The 19,449-nt window shown below is 43.9% G+C and overlaps 1 long non-coding RNA gene across 1 annotated transcript in view; it reads right to left on the bottom strand.

Annotated features, from left to right (window-relative positions):
- Positions 1-3,057: 3,057 nt before the first annotated feature.
- LOC128914801 (uncharacterized) overlaps positions 3,058-19,449 on the bottom strand; it is a 35,288-nt gene continuing 18,896 nt past the window's right edge. Inside the window, exon 3 of the long non-coding RNA XR_008468440.1 lies at positions 3,058-3,228. This is a non-coding gene — a long non-coding RNA (uncharacterized LOC128914801). The remainder of the gene's footprint in view (positions 3,229-19,449) is intronic.

The following is a 19,449-nucleotide window of genomic DNA, read 5'->3' as shown; positions in this document are numbered from 1 at the left end:
TTTCAAAAATAGAGCTCTCCTGTTCCCAGCATGTCTGACAAGAATACATTAGAGGCACCTGTCCCTGGCACCAATATTTTGTTTTCTCTTCTTTTACATGGGAAGAAAGAAATCTAAAGCACTGAAATTTTCCTTGAAAGCAAAGCAAATGCAAACACAGGAATCTCTTTTCCCATCCTTCATCCCCTCTTTCAATCCTCTCCAGCCGTAGGGAAATTTTCAAAAGTAAGTAAACATTAGAAACATATCCATTTGGGGAAAAACCTGAAATTATCTCTTTCTTAGTAATTTTCATTTAAAAGCCATCAGGTAGGAAGAAATTTTTTAATTACATTTGAAACTGTGAGACTGGCTCTGTGCTCACCAAGTCAAAGACATAAATACTGCAATATGCTGCAAACATACTGCAAATATCAGCGATCTTAAAACAAGTCCATCATACCTGTTATCTGTCTGGGTCAAGACCAGTAACAATGGTACAATAGAAATTCAGAACTGGTAAAATCCAGATGTTCCCCACCTCAAAGGTTGTGAAGAGGCGCAATATGCTTCTGTACCCTTTGTTTGAATGGCGAGAGTAGTTCTGTAGACTGTGGGGTGGGCTCCTTCAGTCCTTAGCTTCAGGCATTTGTCCTATGTACCTTGACACCTTGATATACCTTGACACTTTCTATACCTTGTATACCTTGAGGTAGATTCCCTGGATCCCTTCAAGGTCAATAGAAGGAAATAGGGGTTTTGAAGAGTCAATCCACCGGGTCAAATGTAGATGTCAGCCCTAGGAGCTAATGAATAGGTACCTCCCAGAAATGCCTATTTCTCTGTATTGACTTCAAAAGGAGCCTTAAGTGATGTAAACATCTCGGATCGAAACACCTGTGTTTAGTTAGATGAGTCCCAGGATGCTGGGTGCTCCGATGCATCCTCAGACTTCACATGTCCGCTCAGCTGCTTCGTCTACTACCTTCTACTACCTTTGCCCATTGGCATTAGATTTATTTGGATGTCTCCTACTAGAAAACAACTCATTTGTGCTGTTATCCCTGTGACAATGTGATAGTGGAAGCTGACAAAGTACTTTCGTGCCATGAATGTCTCTCCTGTTTAGGGCGGTTTGTGAATTCTTTTCAGTTTTCCCTAGCACTTGCGCAGCAGATATTGGAATAATCTTAGACATTGATTTAATGCTAGATCAGACTGAGTGCAGTTCCCATTAAAAATGTCTAAAAAAAGTCCATTGACCAACAAAGAAACTGGGTTGAGGCTCTTAAGTGTGCTATCATGAAGCCAGCCAAAGCAGTACTGTAAATCAGTAATACTAATTTCAATGAAATCCATTGACAGCAGTTGAGAACGCAGATGTAAAATGGTTTCCTTTCTTATTCACCTGAGAAATTAAACATGCTATAGGAAAGAAGGGAATACCCAAACAGCACATTTGTGGGTTTTTTTCCCTGTAATTTTTTGGTGTTGCTGTCATGTGAAGAAACAGATAATATGGCCTCATTCTCCTTACGATTTATATGGGATTTCAAGTAGGATCTCTTGTCTTGTTCAATGTTTGATCTCAGCCCAACCCTATGTTCAAATAATGGTGGACCATTTATAAAAAGAAGCATCAAAATATACCGAATACTCATACCTTCCAAAAAGATTATTTAACACTTGCTGCAATTGCTTACCCAGATTGGATTCTATTTCTTTATACGTGTCTCTGCTCAGCTCTTTAGTAGGATTTCCATACACCTGGCTTTCAAGCACCTGGCAGTCCTAAGACGCTGCACAAATCTCGCAGAAGTAGCGCAGATAAATCTTTATAAGGTAAATGTGTAACAGAGTGACCTCAGTCTGAAGTTTCCTTCTTGCCTGTTTTCTTGAGTGAGAATCTAAATGCCGCTTGAAAAAGCTGCCCCTTTTTAATAAGGAGTTCACTTTATAAATAATAAGGTTGTATCCATTTTCTTTTACCAAGTTAGTCATCTTTTGACTATTTCATCTGCTTCTAGATCATGTAGTAATAAGGAATAAAGGCACTTTATGGACCTGATTTTCCAAACACTTACCTCACTGTACACCAGAAGTAACTCCCCTGTAGTCATTAGGTCTGATTTCTCTCATGCTTCATTCTTGCCTGGCTTCCAAATAAGGGGGGCGTGGGGAGGGGGGGATCTCGGCTGGGCAACTCTTCTGTCCCTCTCCTTCTCAGGCTGCTTTAAACTGTGGCTTACAACAGCGTTGGCGTCCTCTGGGATCACACCGCTGGAAAAGGGCACCAAGCGTAAGGAGCCCCAAGCCTTGGAGAGTCCTTTTTTTAACTTATTTACATGTTTTACGGTTACATTAAGTCTCATTGTGAAGAAGAAAACTCTGCACATTGAAATTGGTTCTATTTCGGTCCATAATCTTTTGTGTTCACAGTTGTTAAAGAAAGCAGGTTGAGTCTTCACAAAAATGTTATTTTGCTGGGAAAAAAAAGCCGCAGTGAAATGACACTTTGATTATAATTAAAAACTTTTCAGTTGATTTAACAGTTCACTTTAGGCATTTTTTGAGCTGTGGAAATAGCAATGCTTTTAAGATAATGAACATTGTATGATTGCTAATGAAATCCACATATGCACATATATATATATACACACGCATATATGTGTGTGTATATATATCCGCAGTAGTTATGCTATGCATTTATCCATCTACATACATGTATGCTCCTCTTAGGTTTACTTAAAAAGAAATCAAATGGGAAGGAAAGCACATTTTTCAAATGTGGCTCTAATTGTCTTTTGTGCATGTTCTATAGATCATTACTGACTGTTTACAAACCTTGCTCGGAATGGCTTTACGGCAATAGAGAGGGTAACATATCTTCATTGTTTATAAAATGACAGCTCCTAATGGACCATATTAGCTTTAACACAAACTATTAAATCCTTTTCATTAAATTATTCTGCGCTCTATTTTGGAATCTTGTTAGCTCTGGGAAGTAGGTGCAAACTCCTAAGGAAACATGAGCACACATTGAGACTATTATAGATAATGTTTATTAAATAAGCCTCTAAGGATGTTTTTCTTGGGTTGCTCTCAAGCATTTTGAAGGAGTCATGTTCCATGTTTGAGGTCCCATGTTTCTTCCTCTTAAACTATGAGCAGCTGTAGCACATGACCTACTTCTGTAGAACCCTGTAATGATTTCCTTCCTTCAGTGGCTTCAGGAGTCCCTCTTCTGCCCTGTGAAAAAAGGGACAAATATTTTAATCCAAGCAAAATGCTAAAGCAGGTTTTGTTGGTTTCAGGGAAGAAACTCAATACAGCTACATCACCGAGCGTAGGCCTCAAATTGGAACCATCTGGCCTGCAGAAGCACCATGAGATCTTTGGGGAAGGCATGGATATTTTTGCCTTGGGCTGTAACTCATACACCTGCAGAACGGGTAGACATGTTGGCAGACAAGTTGGACTCGTACAGCAATACAAGCCTTCTCTCACAGCGCTGTGGCAGTGCCGGAGTTTGGAAATTACCCTGACATGTTTAATAAATGCAATCACTGTACTTCATGCTCTCCGGATAGCAAATATTGAGCTGCACCCGCCATAATTCAGGCAGGTCTGCAGTCCAAGGCCCATGTCTTTTCACCCTTCTCGCGTACACAGCCCCTTTGAAGGCAAAATAAGGACAAGGGAAGGAAGATGGTAAGCACAAAAACATGCATTACATCTTAAGGCTGCCTCTTGCAGGAGGTAGCCTCATGTGATATTCATGTGAACAGGATTAGATTGAGAAGAGATTCTTGTTGGTAAATATTACAGCTCTCTGGGAACACAGAAAGGTAAAAGAATGCAGGTGTCAGTGTGATCTAAAATAATCCGTCCCCCTCGGTGGGAGGTTTGTAAAATCTCCAGGCTGGATGCAGAAAGAAAGAGAAGCCACACGCAGACTCTGAAGGTCACGACTCGAGAAACTGTCAGAAAGAGGCGGTGTCCGAGCCCAGCCAGAAAACGAAAATGCACATTACAGAAGCAGGAGGACATACATCCTTTGACTGGAATGCTATTAAACAATTAGGTTCATGGGTTTTCCCGGAGCTCCGCGCAGCACCCGGCTTTCCGCCTGCAGCCTGGCGGATGGCAGAGCAAAAGACCAGAACGTGACATTTGCACCTTTGTGATCTGTAGTTGCAAATGCTATTTTGCACCTGCAAATTTGTGCCCTGACCCTGCGGGCACTCTTCAGACAAAACTCCCAGTGGTCCCTCGGGGCTAAAAGGTTAAGCCCGCATAGTTGGACATCAATACCGTGTTATTCTCCTTTCAGCGATATACGGTACACGGCACCCTAGGCAGAATTTCTGATGCCGGCTTAGAAAGCGTCGCTGCTCACTTCATGCAGCAGATACACTGGAGGGGAACAGGTTTTCCCCAGCCTTCCCCCTCCACCTAAAAATCGCACTGACTGTATCAGTCTTTCCATTGGGAAAGTTTACATCCTGAATCTCAATCTGTACTTTCCCATACTCCCAAAGAAATCCAAAGAGAACATTTTGGCCCAACTCTGCTTTCAATGCTCTCTTTATTGCTAGCATCTGGAGTCATGTACATGGGCTATCCCCACCCTGAGCCAGGGAATAAAATAGACAGAATGTGCGCAAGATCGCAGTCTAGGCCCAGAGATGCAGTATCCTGAGCACTGCTGGCTCCTGTTGTCTTCTCTTTAGGAGGTGCTGAAGTGTTTTCAGAGCCAGATCCTCAAGGCACCTTTCTTATTGTTTCACTGAGAGCTAGACTGAGAGGGATAAAGGAAGACTACGCACTGTGTGTAAAAAATCAGATGCAAAGTCTTTAGCTCTCCTCTCCTGCACCCCTCTGTAAATGAGAAGTAACTCTACAGAAGCTGACAGAAAGTGCCAGGGTAAAAAGGATGATGGAGAGAGCAAGAGCAAAATATGTTTTTGTGAGATCTAGAGAGATATTATGGTGATTTTGTGGACAGCCAATTAAATATAGCAGGAATAAAGGTGGAGCTATCTCAAAGAATAGCACTCTGAAGTGTCCCCCTTAGTTCCTAGCTCAGTCCTGTCTGATTTTGGAAGGGAAATCTGACCTTAGGTACTGACACATAAGAACAATGGGATACACTATGTGTTACTGGAGACAAGCTTCCTTCTGCAATCCTATTTGATTTGCTTTTGCTTTTCACCATACCTTGGTTCACCTCGCCTTGCAGCAACTCCTCACTTGCTGTCCACGCAGCCAAGGCAGCTTTGCCTAACACACAGCTCCAACAGTTTCCAGCACTGTTTTAGCAACAAGATGAGAGTTAATGAGGCTCAACACGCTTCCTACCAAACTTTATGGGGAAAAACCTCTTGAGTGAAAGCAGGAAATCCATCTTGTAAGAATTACAATGTGGCCTCAGTTCCTCAACTAGGAACTGAAGTGAATATTGATATTTTTCAAAATATGAAATACTAAATGTGGGGGATCCCCAGCCGAATTTCTTTTTGGTTCAATGGGACAATTTTTCATTTCAGTGTTGTTTAGATTTCTGAAATAATTTATTATATACTTCAAGAATATTGAAAATTTCCTGAAGCCAATTCTGCTACCTCTATTTGTGCAGGCTCTGCATAGGCAATCCCACTGCCGCTAGGGAAAAAAGTGCTATTTGCTATGAGGGAGGGTGGGCAGAATCAGACCCTTCCTAAAAACCTTCTGAAAGATGGGGAAACGCAAAAGGGCCCAGGTTTCAACAAGTGCTTTTTGACAAATAACTAAACCGCCTTGTGATCCCAACCAGCAAACCATGGAGACTTACCACAGCCTTGCCGAATGCCTTTAACAAACAGAAATTCCTCCATCGCGGGGAAAGCCAATGCAGCTGTGAACCTGGGAGGCCAGGTAAAAGGATATGCAAGCACATAAAGAGAAAAGTACTTTCCCTTAGCAAGTTTTTTCAGTCATCTGGCTCTTCCCGCTCTCCCCGCCCCTGTCCCGGGGGTGATGGTCCTCGCAGCACTTTTCCAGACACACACCAAACCTGACACATGGGCTGCAGCCGCAAGCCAAACGTCTGCTTCCAGATGTGCCTGCCGGCCCCAGCGGAGCTGCTCCCCCATCCCACAGCCCATGACCCCAGGTTGGCAGCTGAACTTTCCTGGGGTACCCAGCAAATAAGTGGCTGCCCAGATCCTGATCCTTCCTTAGCTCTGCCCCTGCTCTGCTTTCTAACGAACACCGGAGAGATGTTCCCTGCCTCCATGGCATTTCACAGCACCAACTGTCCCCTCCCTGTCCAGACACAAGCGTTTTCTTCCTGTGGAAACCATGGTACAGGACAGGAGGATCCATTTTAGACACAGGTCCCATCCCTGCACACAGCCAGGATGTGGCCAGAACATGCATCTGAATCCAGAAGCCAGCAAGCACTCCAGGGCCCCATGATTTAGATGTCATTCAAGTGCTGCTAGAGGAGTCAGGCATATGCAGTTTACAGAAACGGAGCTTTTTTATGAGATACTTTTCCCTTTCCATCAGTAAAGGCAATAGAGAGCTCTTTCTCCTCTGGAGCTTCAGGCCGTGGAGTTCATTTTGAAATGCGCACAGTCTTTCAAGATTGACGGAGTTCCAGCTATTGATTTTCTTGACTTGTTCATAAGTTAATATTTACCGTAAACATCTCGATGAGAAAATTAGAAGAAAAAAAAAAAAAGACATTTTCAAAACAGCAGAAGCCGGGGAGATAATGAACTAGACACAACTTTAAACAAGATATTTTAAAAAGCATTAAACCTTCCTTCCCTGTTTTTAATTAGTGATAAAAAGAAAATATGAAAAAAGAAAACCCAAAAACCAGAAGGGTGATAAGCAGCTTTTATTGTTGAGTTCATTACTGTGATTATTTTGGGAGAGAAGACGTTTTTCTCTTAATTCATGAGCCAGAAACGAGCTCTTTGGAGGCTGTAGTAAAAAGATCTCCTTAAAAATGACTGCGAAAAGATGACTTTGCTAGAAAATTCCAGCTGGTTCAGCCGTACCCAGATGCCTGAGAAGCTTGATTATGCCTCGACTAACTCTCAGCTGCCCTCATCAAAGCATGGCCAAGACCGGGATCTCCCAGGAGCTAGCATCCCACCAGCAGCGGCACAGCAAGCGGAGGATGCGATGGGCTGGGGGTGCCATGAGCAAAGGCGGGGGTCAGCTGTGACGAGGGGCTGTGTTGTGGCAGTCTGACCAGTTGTTAATACAAGGGGACCAGATCGCTCCCCTCCAGCCTGCGGAAACCAGGGTGCAGATTGGAGCCCCAACGCAGGCTTCGCTAGTCTGGCGGCCGGGCGTCCCACGCTCGTTTGTCACCACGCTGCCCTGGAAACGGCAGCGAACGTAACTCTCCCCTTTCCCCTCTCCTCAGCCCTGTGCCGGGGGGAGCTGCCGACAAGCTCAGCGGCAGCGAGGGCAACGCATGAAAGAAAACACACAGCCGACAGAAAAACGAAACGCACATGGCGGGGAATAATATTTCATTTGTGTGGTAGCGGCCCTGCGCGAGCAGTGTAAATAAAGCAGGTTACTGAGACGTGAATATACCACTGTTTATAAATACTAGCCCTTCTGCCCGGAGACGTGAGTGAAGAGAGCTGGACACTCGTGAGGTCACCCCGCCACGTTTTATGATTTACATAAATCATGTCAACACCGCTAGCAGGAGCGGCGGGCGAACGGGGCCGCATGAAGCGAGCCATTCAGCCTCCTGTCACAGGTCTTAAAACAGGTAGAAGCTGTTAACGGGCCCACCAAATCTCTTAAAATGCAGAGGGGACGAGGGATAATCCAGGCAGGGAAGCAAGGCATCCACCCACCCTGCGCGCCTCAGCCGACAAAGGCCTTCCTGGGCTCTGAGGAGCAGAAAGCCAGTCAGAAAGTGGTCGCTGGCGAAGCCCAGGAGCTAAGCTTGTTATTAATGTTCACCGTCACAGAGGGTAGTGTGTCCCACTCAGCAACCACTTTTATGACGAAAACGCCTGAGCCGCCTGGTGAAGGTGAAGAAAACGCCCCACGGATGCTGCGTGCGGGACCCTTCCTCCCCTTAATTACCAAGTGCATGGAAAATTTGATATTTTTGCCAGAGGAATCAATATTCTGGGACTGAATGGAAGCCCCTCAGTGGGTTTGCCTGCATCCGAGTGCCTGTGGTTTGGGGGCCAGGGATGAAGGCAGAGCAGGGACAGACGCAGGAAAGCGGTGTGCAGCTTCCCATGAATTTCCTTTCGACTCCCTGGGAGCTCCATGTCTAACCGGGATCACACAATACGACGCCAAAGCTGTGGCTAAGGATAAAAGTGGCAGAGACAAAGAGTTTTCCTTTTCCTTGCCACTCCGCAGACGTGTATCGCTATGGGGTGGCTCTAATTTTGGAGGACAGTAGTCCCTTTTCGTCCAATTTGCGCAGCTCCTGAGACAGATGATGCCATCAGGGCGGGTGCCTGAAACATTGACGATCTGGCTCGCAGTCTTTAACTCTGCCCAAATTTCAGCTCTAATAACATGTAATTATGTAAAATAATTGTAAAAATTACAATTACACATGAATCATGTGTAATTATGCAAAAGAAATGTAAAAAATATCAAAGCACTACAAAATCCTTATGATACACTGCTGGTATATGGACATGTACTATTCACTACTCTTAAATGCAAGTTGATTTAGAAATATTACTTTGACCACAAATCAACCGTGTTCTGTGCGATTCCTGTTGATCTACAGCTGTGACATGTTCTCAGACAAGAACAGATGTAAATATTAGAGAAAATTGGGAAGTGTACTGGGAAATGTTTTTCACTGGAAAATGTGGATTTGTCAAAATCAAAGCCTTAGGGAGGAGAGGGGATGTTTTTATGAATACACCATATTCAAATACAATTGGAAAATGTTTTTAAAAATGATCAAAATATCCTCTTTCTATACTTTCAAAAGAAAAGATGTAATTTTTAGACTGAAAGCAAGCTTCTGTTTTGAAATCTAAGTAGATTTACACCAAAATAGTAAAAAACCTCCAAAACTTAAGTCAAAACACTTCACAGCTTACCAAAGACCAACATTTCAGAACTAACTTCTTTTTGATCTGGTCTGAATTTTTGTATCTTATTCTTTATATTCAAATTTTTTTCAAGATTTGCACTTTTGGGGCCAACCTGAGACAGGAAAAATTCTTGCAGTTACGCAAAATACGATTAGAGCTGAAAACCATTTTCTTTCACCTTTGCCAATCTGTAAAAATGCGTTTTTAGCAGACCACAGACAGATCATGCAAGCTCTAGTATCTTCTCCAGAGAAGCTTCACCAAGCCGGAAGGGAGAAGGTCTCAGTCCTTCAGCCCCAGACCTCTCCAACCCTGGGGGCCAGCAGATAATCCCTGCTCTGCTTCCCCAGTCTTATTTTGGACCCAGGGAAAGCTTTTTTCCCAAAGGATAAATCCAGAGGCGCCCTGCAGCTGGTGCCTTCCCTCTACATAGAGGTGGCACCGCGGTGGGGTCCCTCCCTTGCACGGGGGTTCACCTGTGCATCCTACTCGGGTCAAGGTCACAGCTTGGAGAAGCAGGTGCCTGCTACTTGAAACGAAGCCCTGACTAAAAAACAAAAGATTTGGTTTTTGATACTGTGCCTTCCTGACGGTGACTTCTTTTCAGGGGCAATTAAATGCTAAGCATCGGTCTGTTAAATTTAGTGGCAATTTCAGTTGTAGGCGGCATCAAGTCAAGGACAATTTCAATTTCAGGGCAGCTTTTATTTCATGTTTTGAAACTGAGAGTGCTTTCTATTCAAGAGCAGCTTTTGTTTAAAATAATATAGCCTAGTCTGTTTCTCCGTGGCCCTGAGCCTGCCTCCCAGAAAGGACCTCACTCACAGCCAGAATCCTACTGAAAATCAGGTGTTTTCTGCAGGGAGACTGAAGTGCCCTAAGCACAGGCTGGGACTTTCTGTGTACGCCTGTCTCAACGTGGGGAGGGTTATTAGGATCCAGGGGTTTCCTCCCTCCAAGCCCCCCAGTGCAGACCCATTGGCGAGACCCTTTGGGAGAAGAGTTGTCTGCAGGATTCAGCTTCGGATACAGACCCAGATCAGAGCTCCGTAGGTCTGCAAAGGTATTTTGTTCAGGCACGTCATTCGGTTCCCTGTGGGAGTGAGTGTGTGTACCCACTCGTACATGCCTGCATAGCCACACTGCATCTCTCTACAGGCAAGATCTTCCCTGAGCTGCTTTCCTTAAGACTCAGGTTTTATATTACCAGGTAAATTCACTTTCAGCTTTATTTGCATGGAGCAAGAGTGACATTCTGTGGCCAGTTAGATTTATGGCAGCGTTCTCTCGCTCTCTTTTTTCCCCTCCCATAAATACCTCAGGGTATAAACCATCCTCTGATAGTCTTTTGTTTTGTTTGTGGCTTCTATCATGCTTTGTGAGAAATAAAAATAGAGGAATTCTCAGATACATTTCTGTGGCCTCAAATCCTTAGGGACTGCTTTACCATGAATTCCTGACAAATTCAGATGTCTGTGTACTGATTATTATTTTATGAGAGCAATGCCTGATCGTAATGTAAGTAACCAGAAGCATGAAGAGACTACAACATGTTCCTCAGGCTCCGCTCTTAGCTGGCTCAGCCCGTTGTACTTGGAAGGGATGAGGAAGCCATGTTCCAAAACCCCATAAAAAATAAAGCGGAGCGCTGTTTAAAACAAAGCAGTGGGCTTTTTAGGCACTTATGTGCTCCATGTAATACACCAATGACACTAAATGGAACTCATTTAGCTGTAAACATATTATGTTCGACAGTTTCCAGTGGTAAAACACCAGACAGCCCATGCTGAGGAGAAAAGAAACAATATGCAAGGAGCAAAGCTCATCACAGGAGGAGCCACAAAAGGGCCAACAGGAGAAAAAAGATACCCAATAAACCCCTGGCATTTTTCAGTGGTTTGGAGTTATAAGTCAGCTCAGACACACATGGTACCAAAAGCAACCTGCCCGGTTTAAACAACGGAGAGCAGGCGCTGGAGTTTATGTTGTTCCTCTGTTTATTAAAAACGGATGGGAGCACTTGACAGAAAAATCAAACTTCTGGTCATGGCTCATTAATCTCTGTTGTATCTGTCAGATATGTGTGTCTAGAGTTTCAACAAGGCTCTAGAATTGAGATTACTGCTGAGCTCTGTTGTTTTCTCTAATTTTGACTGAGGGGAAATGCTGCCAATCACCCCAGGCAAGAGGGGAGCCCAGGGCCATTGCTGCAGCCCTTTGCAGCGGCCTCTCCCTGCCCCGTGGTTTGGATCTGGTTTCGGAGGCAGTGACGTGTCTTTCCCCTCCTCACCGCAACCTGAGTTTTGGCTGGCTGCCTCCCCTCCCTCTTCCCTGAAAACCAGACTCATCGCTCGCCACCAAAGTGTGTCCCTGTCAGTGTTAAGGTGATGATGAGGACGCTCTGGGGTGGCGGTGAATGCTCCTTCATCCCTGGATTCTGCTCTCGCACACAAAAGTGTTAATCGCATTAATCCGCTGAAGACAGTGGAGCTCCTCCAGTGTAAAACCAGGGTAAGTGATGGGCTCAGCAGGCCTAGAGTAGGCTCAGCAGGACTGAGACGAATATGGTATGAAACAATTAGCTGCAGATGGTATAGGAATCTTGTTTTCTGGAAATACAGATTTTGCCTGGAGATCTTTCTATATATATTGGATTTGTCAAACTGATAATGACTTGAACATTTGGAGAGAGAGGATAACCCACCGCAGGGCCAGATGCAGCTGTGATGGGGAGGATGGAGGATGTGTATTAGCCCCGAAACGTGGCTGTGTCCCCATCATGTTGCCACGCCAATCCATGGCGGTGGGAGGATGGCCGAGGCCCTGAGCAGAGCAGGGAAGGGGAGCTCACCCGCTGCCTCCCCTTATGCCATTACTTTCCTTGTTTGCTTTGGATATTGCTCATTTCATTTGCTCATTCCCCCCCTTTCTTCCTTTTTTAATTATCAGTGACGCTGCTCCCAGAGCTAGCAAAACTGCCAGGCACTTTGAGGACGAGGCACAAGATTTAGCTGCTGCTTCACTTGAGTGCAAAACAATGGCAGTTGCGAAGGGAGGTTTCCAGCTCCGTCAGCCAGAGGACAGGCTGGGGACTCCTCTCAATCCTGATACCGCTAGCAAGGGTTCTTCTTCAGGCACGAACAGTGGTTTCACGCAGCACAAATATAGACACAGACAGAAAAATAACAAAGAAGATCTGATGTTTTACAACTGCAGGTACACCACAGGCAGGCGGTCTGACCCTCACTGCTCACAAACTGTAAATGGCAATAGCGGGACCGTGTAAAAGGCGGCGTTTTGCCAGCTCCCGTCTCAATGAAAACACATGGAGTTTCCCTCGAGGGGATGTCTCTCCTGCCTGCCAAAGTCTGTCCTCAAGATCAGCCTTTCCTGCTGCGCCAACTGCAGGCTTGCAGGCATGGCTGCCGCATGGCACTTCAGATCATATGGAAAGCCATATTCCCGGGGATGCCCAGGCATGCCGGAGAGCCTGCCTGCACGGCAGTCAGCTGGACCGCAGGCGGATGGTAAGCAAATGGCAAGAAACAGAGGTTAACCTTCTCCCTGCTGCAGCTCGCTGTTTCCGAGAAGCGCAGGCATAGCCCTGCGTCTCAACCGCAGCAGAACTTGTCCGTGCAGAACACTTCCCAAGACCATTTTGAAGACCAGATTTATAAAGTTTGACTTATTAAGAAACAGAATGCCCTATTAGATCTTAATGGCCAGGGTGAATCCAGCCGCCTGCTAATCTACCTGCAATGTGGTGGACTCGTCTAATCTCAAGAGTAATTGTCATTGTCATAATGTTAGCTCCTATTGCTTAGCATATTTTTCCGGTGGGGTTTTAGGAATCTGGATTATTGGGCCTCTTGATCTGTTTGTTCTTGCAGGCTTGTGAGCAGCTATACTGGCTGGTATAACTTGCTGTTGCTCAGAGAAGCCTGCGCAGCTATATATATACATTTGCAGCGTTTCTGAAGCTTCTCTGTATTTAACACTTAATTTTTTTTCAATAAAGCGTAAGTGACGTAGGAGCCATTTTCAACAGTCACATCAGCGCTTAAGCCCAGATCCTTTAAGCTATTCAAGTACTTAGATATATATACCTCAGTGGAAGCGTTTCAGACACCTCAGCGGGTTAGACGAGTAGCTTCCACTGAAATCTGCCCCCAGTTCCAGCTTCCCCCCAGTTCCTTAAGTTGTTCCTTTGGGATTTAGATACTGAGGTGACAGGTATCTAAGATACAAAATAGCTGGATGACATGTATAAGGTAAAGATGGGTGTTTGAACACTGTGGGATGCAGGATCATCCTTAGCTGAATGACAGCTCAGGAAAAGGCCATGGGGCCCTCCTTGGCATCTCCTGGCCACCAGTAGCCCTGGAATAAAATTGTCAGGTAGTAAGTGCTGACAGGGGCCCTTGAGGGTATGAAATTTCTTATGCTGATATAGAAGGAATGGCACAGGGAAAATCTCCATGCTAGTCTGCTTTCTGGGAGCTGAGCCAGAGCAGTGAGCCTCTCAAAAAAGAGCATGACAGGTCAGCTTGGATGTAACTAGGAGCAGAGAAGGGACCTACACACCAACCTGACAGAAATACTGGTTTGTTTCATTGAAATAGAGAGTGGGGGCATTTTTAAGGGCAACCTGTGAAGGAGCTGGCCTCTATGGTCCAAAAAACTGACGCAACTGCTGCCAGGCAGGCCATAGCTGAGCATCCTTCTTGGGCTCCATCACTTGCTAACTCTGTGCATTGGTCAAATGAAGCCACAAACTGCGAACCCAGGATTTGTTATCTTCTTCCATTCTTTTGGGTGCTAGCTTTTTTTCCCAGGAAACATAGAGAAACCTGAGGTTACAGAACTGCTCTGACTCTACTCTTGTCTCCAGGACACAGAGATATAGGAGACTTTGGTGTCCCTTACTGCATGGTGTGGCAGCAGCACTCCTTTTCTTCTTGAAAAGACTTTGTGTCTCCCTGGAGAGAATCACAGAATGGTTTTGGGTTGGAAGGGACCTTTAAAGGTCATCTACTCTCCCCGCCCCGCAATGAAAAGCCAGGAAGTTCCCTTGGGTGGTGTCATTTGGTGCTGCCGTGTACCCATGTACCACGAACACCCTTTTTAAGCAGCCACTATGTCCTTTGCCTTCACAGTTTCCTTTCTGCTCTCTGTTGTTGGTAATGTTTTTGCATGCATCTGTTACTCGAACAAAATAAAACGTTGTTTTCAAGTGTGTAAATACATAGAAATAAATTACTGGTAGTTTGCTGGGCAGGTCAGTGGAAAGCAATTACAAATGTTTTTATGCTTAGCAAAATATGGCTGAAGATGTTATCCGCTTTGAACTGCAAAACCAGAAAGTACTACAAACCCTTTTGTTATATGAGACAATGCGTCACTGAATAAAGAATCTTTTTATGAAGGGAAAGATAAAAACCCCCAAATATATTATATTCAGTTACACTGAAACTGCAGCCTCTCCCTCTGCCTCTCTGCTTCTACCATCAGCCACACAAAGCTGCTTCTTACCACAGAATATATCAACTGCAGGTCTCCAGTTAACTCATGTGTGAAATGTGCTTGATACCAAATGAATGGATGATCATAAAAACAGCGTTCCTTTTTCCTGGAAACAAAAACCAGTGGTGATACATATTGCTTCTGTTTTCAGCCAAAGACTATAGTACCAGATGGCTAACACAACCGTAACAGCTAGCTGCATCTGGATTAAAAAGTTTGGATGGTGTGAGCTAATCTTTAAAAAATGCCAGATAACTTTTATCTCTTTAAATCATGTTAGTGCTCAGTGTATTTCCTGCTCACGCCATCCTAGGACTGCTCAAATATGTCTTAGACATGTTCATTAAGCATCATTAAGCTGAACAAGAAGCTAGTAACTATCTTTGTCAAGTCAGAGGTCAGCTTTTGGGATATAATCCAAGATCCACTGAAGGCAAAGGAAGATGTCTCACTGATTTCTGTGGCCTTTGAACTAGGAGCCTAGTGGTTATTTCCCCTTGTCCGCATCTATTACAGCTGCAGATGAAACTTATACTGGTTAAGGAAAAGAACAGAGAAGACAACTTGTCTCTCTGGATAAAATGACTTGGCTTTTCGTGCTTAAATATACATTTTCCCATGAAAGCAAAGATGTTTGGGTAACAATATTTGGCTAGCTATGTAACCTGAATACTGAACAGACGGAGAAGAAATATATGTTTTAGCTCTATATGATTATGAGATACCCAAAACAATAATTTATAGGGAGGCCCGGGTCTTAGCTACAGATGCTTGCATTGCAACAGTCAGATATCGTTTCAAATGACTTTTAATTCAATGTCTTTCAGAATCAGCTAGAAATGAAATTCATGCACTGCTGGATGGGAGAGTTGTTGGCAAGGGCTTTGAGGAAGAAAGAATTTTGATTTTGTGAACAGCAAGACCAGAATCTGTGGCTGATGGACTAGGTACAGAGGTCAATGTTATTTCTCTCCAGAGACTGTGCCAGGCTACCAAACCAGATTCTGAGTGCTAGCTCTTGCTCTTGGGTTGGCTTTGCTTTTCTTTGCCCTCCCATTTTCTTTCCTGTTATGGTAGCAGCGTAGCTTAAAAATTCCACAATTTCCGACCCTAATTTTGCCGCGGTGTCTCAGACATTCAATGGGAGGAGTCTCACAATTACTCAGTGTTTCGCGATGTTAAAATGTTACAAGCATTTAAGTATTTTTGATGCGGGAACATCTAAAAAACTGCATGACTCGCTCAACCAGGACAGAAAAGAGAACAGCCTTGCAATGCCTTATGCTGTTTCTTGAACCTTGGCTATCTTAATGGGGTCAGCGGTGACATTTGTCTTGAAAGCCATCCAGTAAGGAGGGAAGTTCTCACACGGTCTTCCGCACAGATGGTGAGACCTGCCAGCAGTTTTACAGCTCGGCGGTGAATGGCTCTGCAGCTGTACGGGCATACCTGATGGAAGGCTGCCTGAGTGATACAACCAACACGTGCGTCAAAAAGCCCCCGGCGCCGCTGGTGGGTTCCTTTGTTTAATCTTCCTCCAGCAAACAAAAAGTGACTTGGCTTCAAAACAATGGGAGGGAGGGAGAAAAATAAGGGGCGAGGGTGCTACTGAAAGATTTAGTTAAAGTCTATTCTTCTCTGGTATTTCTCAGAGTAGGGGTCAATGGTTTAAGTACAACAGGCTTGATTCACTGCCTGGATGAAGCAGATGGGGCAGACCGCCAGGCAGCGTCTTCCAAATAAAAGACTCAGAGGGCAGCTTTAACTTTTCTCGCAAACCAAAGGGCCATTATAATAGTGAGAAAGTGGGACCTGACCCTACTCAGTCTTCACTTCCATCTGCTCCCAGAAATTCTTCGTACAGCAGTTTGGGTCAGAAGGGCCAGCTGAACCAGCCCTCTTCTCCTCTGACAGTGGCCTGGAGATCCAGTACAGGAACTGGCAGACAGTCTTCCCGCACAGGGGAGTATAGCGATCGCCTAAGACCAACCAGCCCCAGTGTGTTGTCTTACGCTCTCACCTGGAGCCCACATTATACTGCACGATGAGGTGCTGCACCAGCAATTCACAAAGGATGCCCTTGCCTAAAAGAGGAGACAGTCTGAGCATGGAACTGGAGACATCAGTGGGAACACGGATATTGACAGGGAAACACAAAGAAAGAGCGAACTGATGTTGTTCGGGATCATGGTCAGGAGCCAGTTGCCTGATTGCTGTTTATGTGTGCTGCAGGCATCACCGTGATGCTTTCAAAGCAGGGAATGAGGTAATGAGGAATGAGTTCTTCCCAAGAGAAACCTTGAGTGAAAGGGTGAAAGTGCTTATTTGGTTGGAAGTGTGGTAAGTGGGCAGTAACTGTGGTTTCATCAGACAATTAGATGCAAGAGTCAAAATAATGGCAGTACTGATAGGTCAAGTAGGAATAGACAGTGAAGATCCAGGAAAATGGAAACAAACACTTTATATCAGTTGCAATACAAGAATCAAGATGGGAACCAAAGAAGAGAAGCAAAAAGATACAGTCAAGCTGCAGTCTAAAATAATTTTTTTTTCAGTAGAAGCCAAAATATATTTCAGTGGCATTCAGCTTTCCATGATTTGACTGTGATGCTTGCACAACTTTTATCCAAGACTCCTTTCCCTTCTCAGACCTGGAACAGACCCTAAGAAATCCCTCAGTAACTTGACAGACGAGTACCCTGAATTAACACACAAAGGCAGCTACTTCTTGTTGAAGCTTTTAGCATCAGTGGTCTCTGAGCATCGCCGTTAGTCTACAGAGTAGTTTATGTTATGTACCTTTTCTAGATTTTTAGAGACCCTGATTTTGAGCTACTAGCACCCATGTTGTTTCCCAAGCTTTTCCACAGCTTGAGTTATGAGTATGCATAGCCGTAACAACACGCAGGTCTGATGAAAGTTTTCTATCCCATGCATGGAAAAGCATGAATACATTTCTATCCCATGCATGGAAAAGCGTGAATACATTTTGCCACGTTTCTTCAGGCACATATATTATTAGAGAGATAGACTGACAGACAGGTATGTCCAGAATATTCCACTATTAGCAGTTATCTGTATTCCCATAATAACATTTATTTTTTTATTTGCTGATTCATAACTTTTTCAGTTCTTTCACATCAACATCTGCTTGTTTCTCAAATCTCTGAACAAGCACAGCATAACTGCCTTTCATATGTCCAACATCTACCAATGCCTTTGCTTTCAGCCATGAAGTTTCCTAGACACCAAAACAAAGCATTCTTCTCATACATCACAAACTAGGCAGTTAGTTTCCACATAGTTCAGTGCTCTGCTAATCCAGAGGAAAACTACACTTGCCCAAGTCCAAAGGGATTCTAATTTGGGACTCCTTTTTTTCCATGGGAATTATGTATGGACCAGAATACAGATATTCAGCCACAACATAGAAAAAAATGCAACAAACATATACAGGGCCAGGAAAAGAGAACAATGCTGGAGGTGTCTAATTCTGTGATCCAGGGACAACAGGGATCCCATGAGTGGGTAAAGTCGTCGTTTCTGTCTTCTGCCCTACCCCTGCCCCTTACCATCAGCATGTAATTCTTCATTTATCCCTGGATAGCTGTAATGAAACCTTGACTATTTTGACTTCAATTGACTTTGAAGAACTGGGGCAGAATGCATGTGTGACAGATAATAAGCCGTTAACTATAAAAGCAATAAAAATCACAGAAGGTGCTAGTTGTGCAATATAGTCCCATTAACATATCACACCAGAAATCTTAATTCTGGAATTTCCTGAGGTAATTTTAACCATAAAGTCTTCACATTACATTAAAAGTCCTCTTTGTATAACACCCAGGGTGGGGTCAGCAAGTGCAGCAGGAACTGAAACGTGGGCTTCTGGGCTTAGTGACTTTAATCTCTGCTGCCTGACATTAAAGATGCCAGTCAGGAGAGACACAGAGTGCGAGCGTGGGTTACGGTAGCATATTCTTTCCTTCCCTGCTACTCACATCCTTATTTTCACAGCAGAGAAAGGAAGATCAACAGGCCCGAAGGAAATTGGATGTAAGTGTTCCTGGACTTAAAATAAAATAATAAGATTTATTTTGAGTATTAAGACACATATGCATACACGGGGGTTGGGAGTGAGGAAAAGAAAAATACTCAGCATGGGTGTTAAGGAGAGAAAAACAGTGTTTGCTTTGACGGTTAGTATTTGGTGCCCTCTTCTGCACCCATCCATATTTTTAAAGTTCTTTAGAATCAGGAGAAGAGCATCTGTCTGTCAGCCATTTCTACATAGTGGTGCTTTGCTGCTAGGGGCAAGGGTCATCCTAGCAGATGTCAGCCATCGTGGTGATGGGAAAAGCAGAGTCTTTTTTTAGGTGAGAGGAATTAGTTTGTTAATAGAGAATAAAAGGCTGTGAATAGAAATTAAAAAATATTTAACTGAGATTTCATTTATGACATCTAAATTATTATATTAATAAAAGTAGATTGTATTTTGATTGTGACTGAATAAGAAACACACCATGTATGTAAGGTATATAATCAGTTTAATCACATGCTGATCCCAGGACAATCTCATCCCAACATTTTATGAAATTACAAATAACATATAGTGCACACAATTCTTCATAGTAATTTAAATGTCACTTTGCTAAATGAACTTGAAGACAGATTTGCACTTCTTGAATGCAGAATCGTTCCAATATTAATTTCTATTTTTTCCATTACTGAAAGATAATTTTATGCTAGAATTTCAAATACTTAAATCCAAAAGGTTCACTAATTCTGCTCTCAGCTTTTGAGTTTCAGCAGTACCAAATTCAATTGGAAAGCTTGCTAACTACCTTTATCC

Source organism: Rissa tridactyla, chromosome 1 (genome assembly GCF_028500815.1).
Source record: "Rissa tridactyla isolate bRisTri1 chromosome 1, bRisTri1.patW.cur.20221130, whole genome shotgun sequence".
Lineage (NCBI taxonomy): Eukaryota > Metazoa > Chordata > Aves > Charadriiformes > Laridae > Rissa > Rissa tridactyla.
The sequence above is the reverse complement of the archived record's forward strand: the minus strand, read 5'-3'. Positions and strand labels throughout refer to the sequence as shown.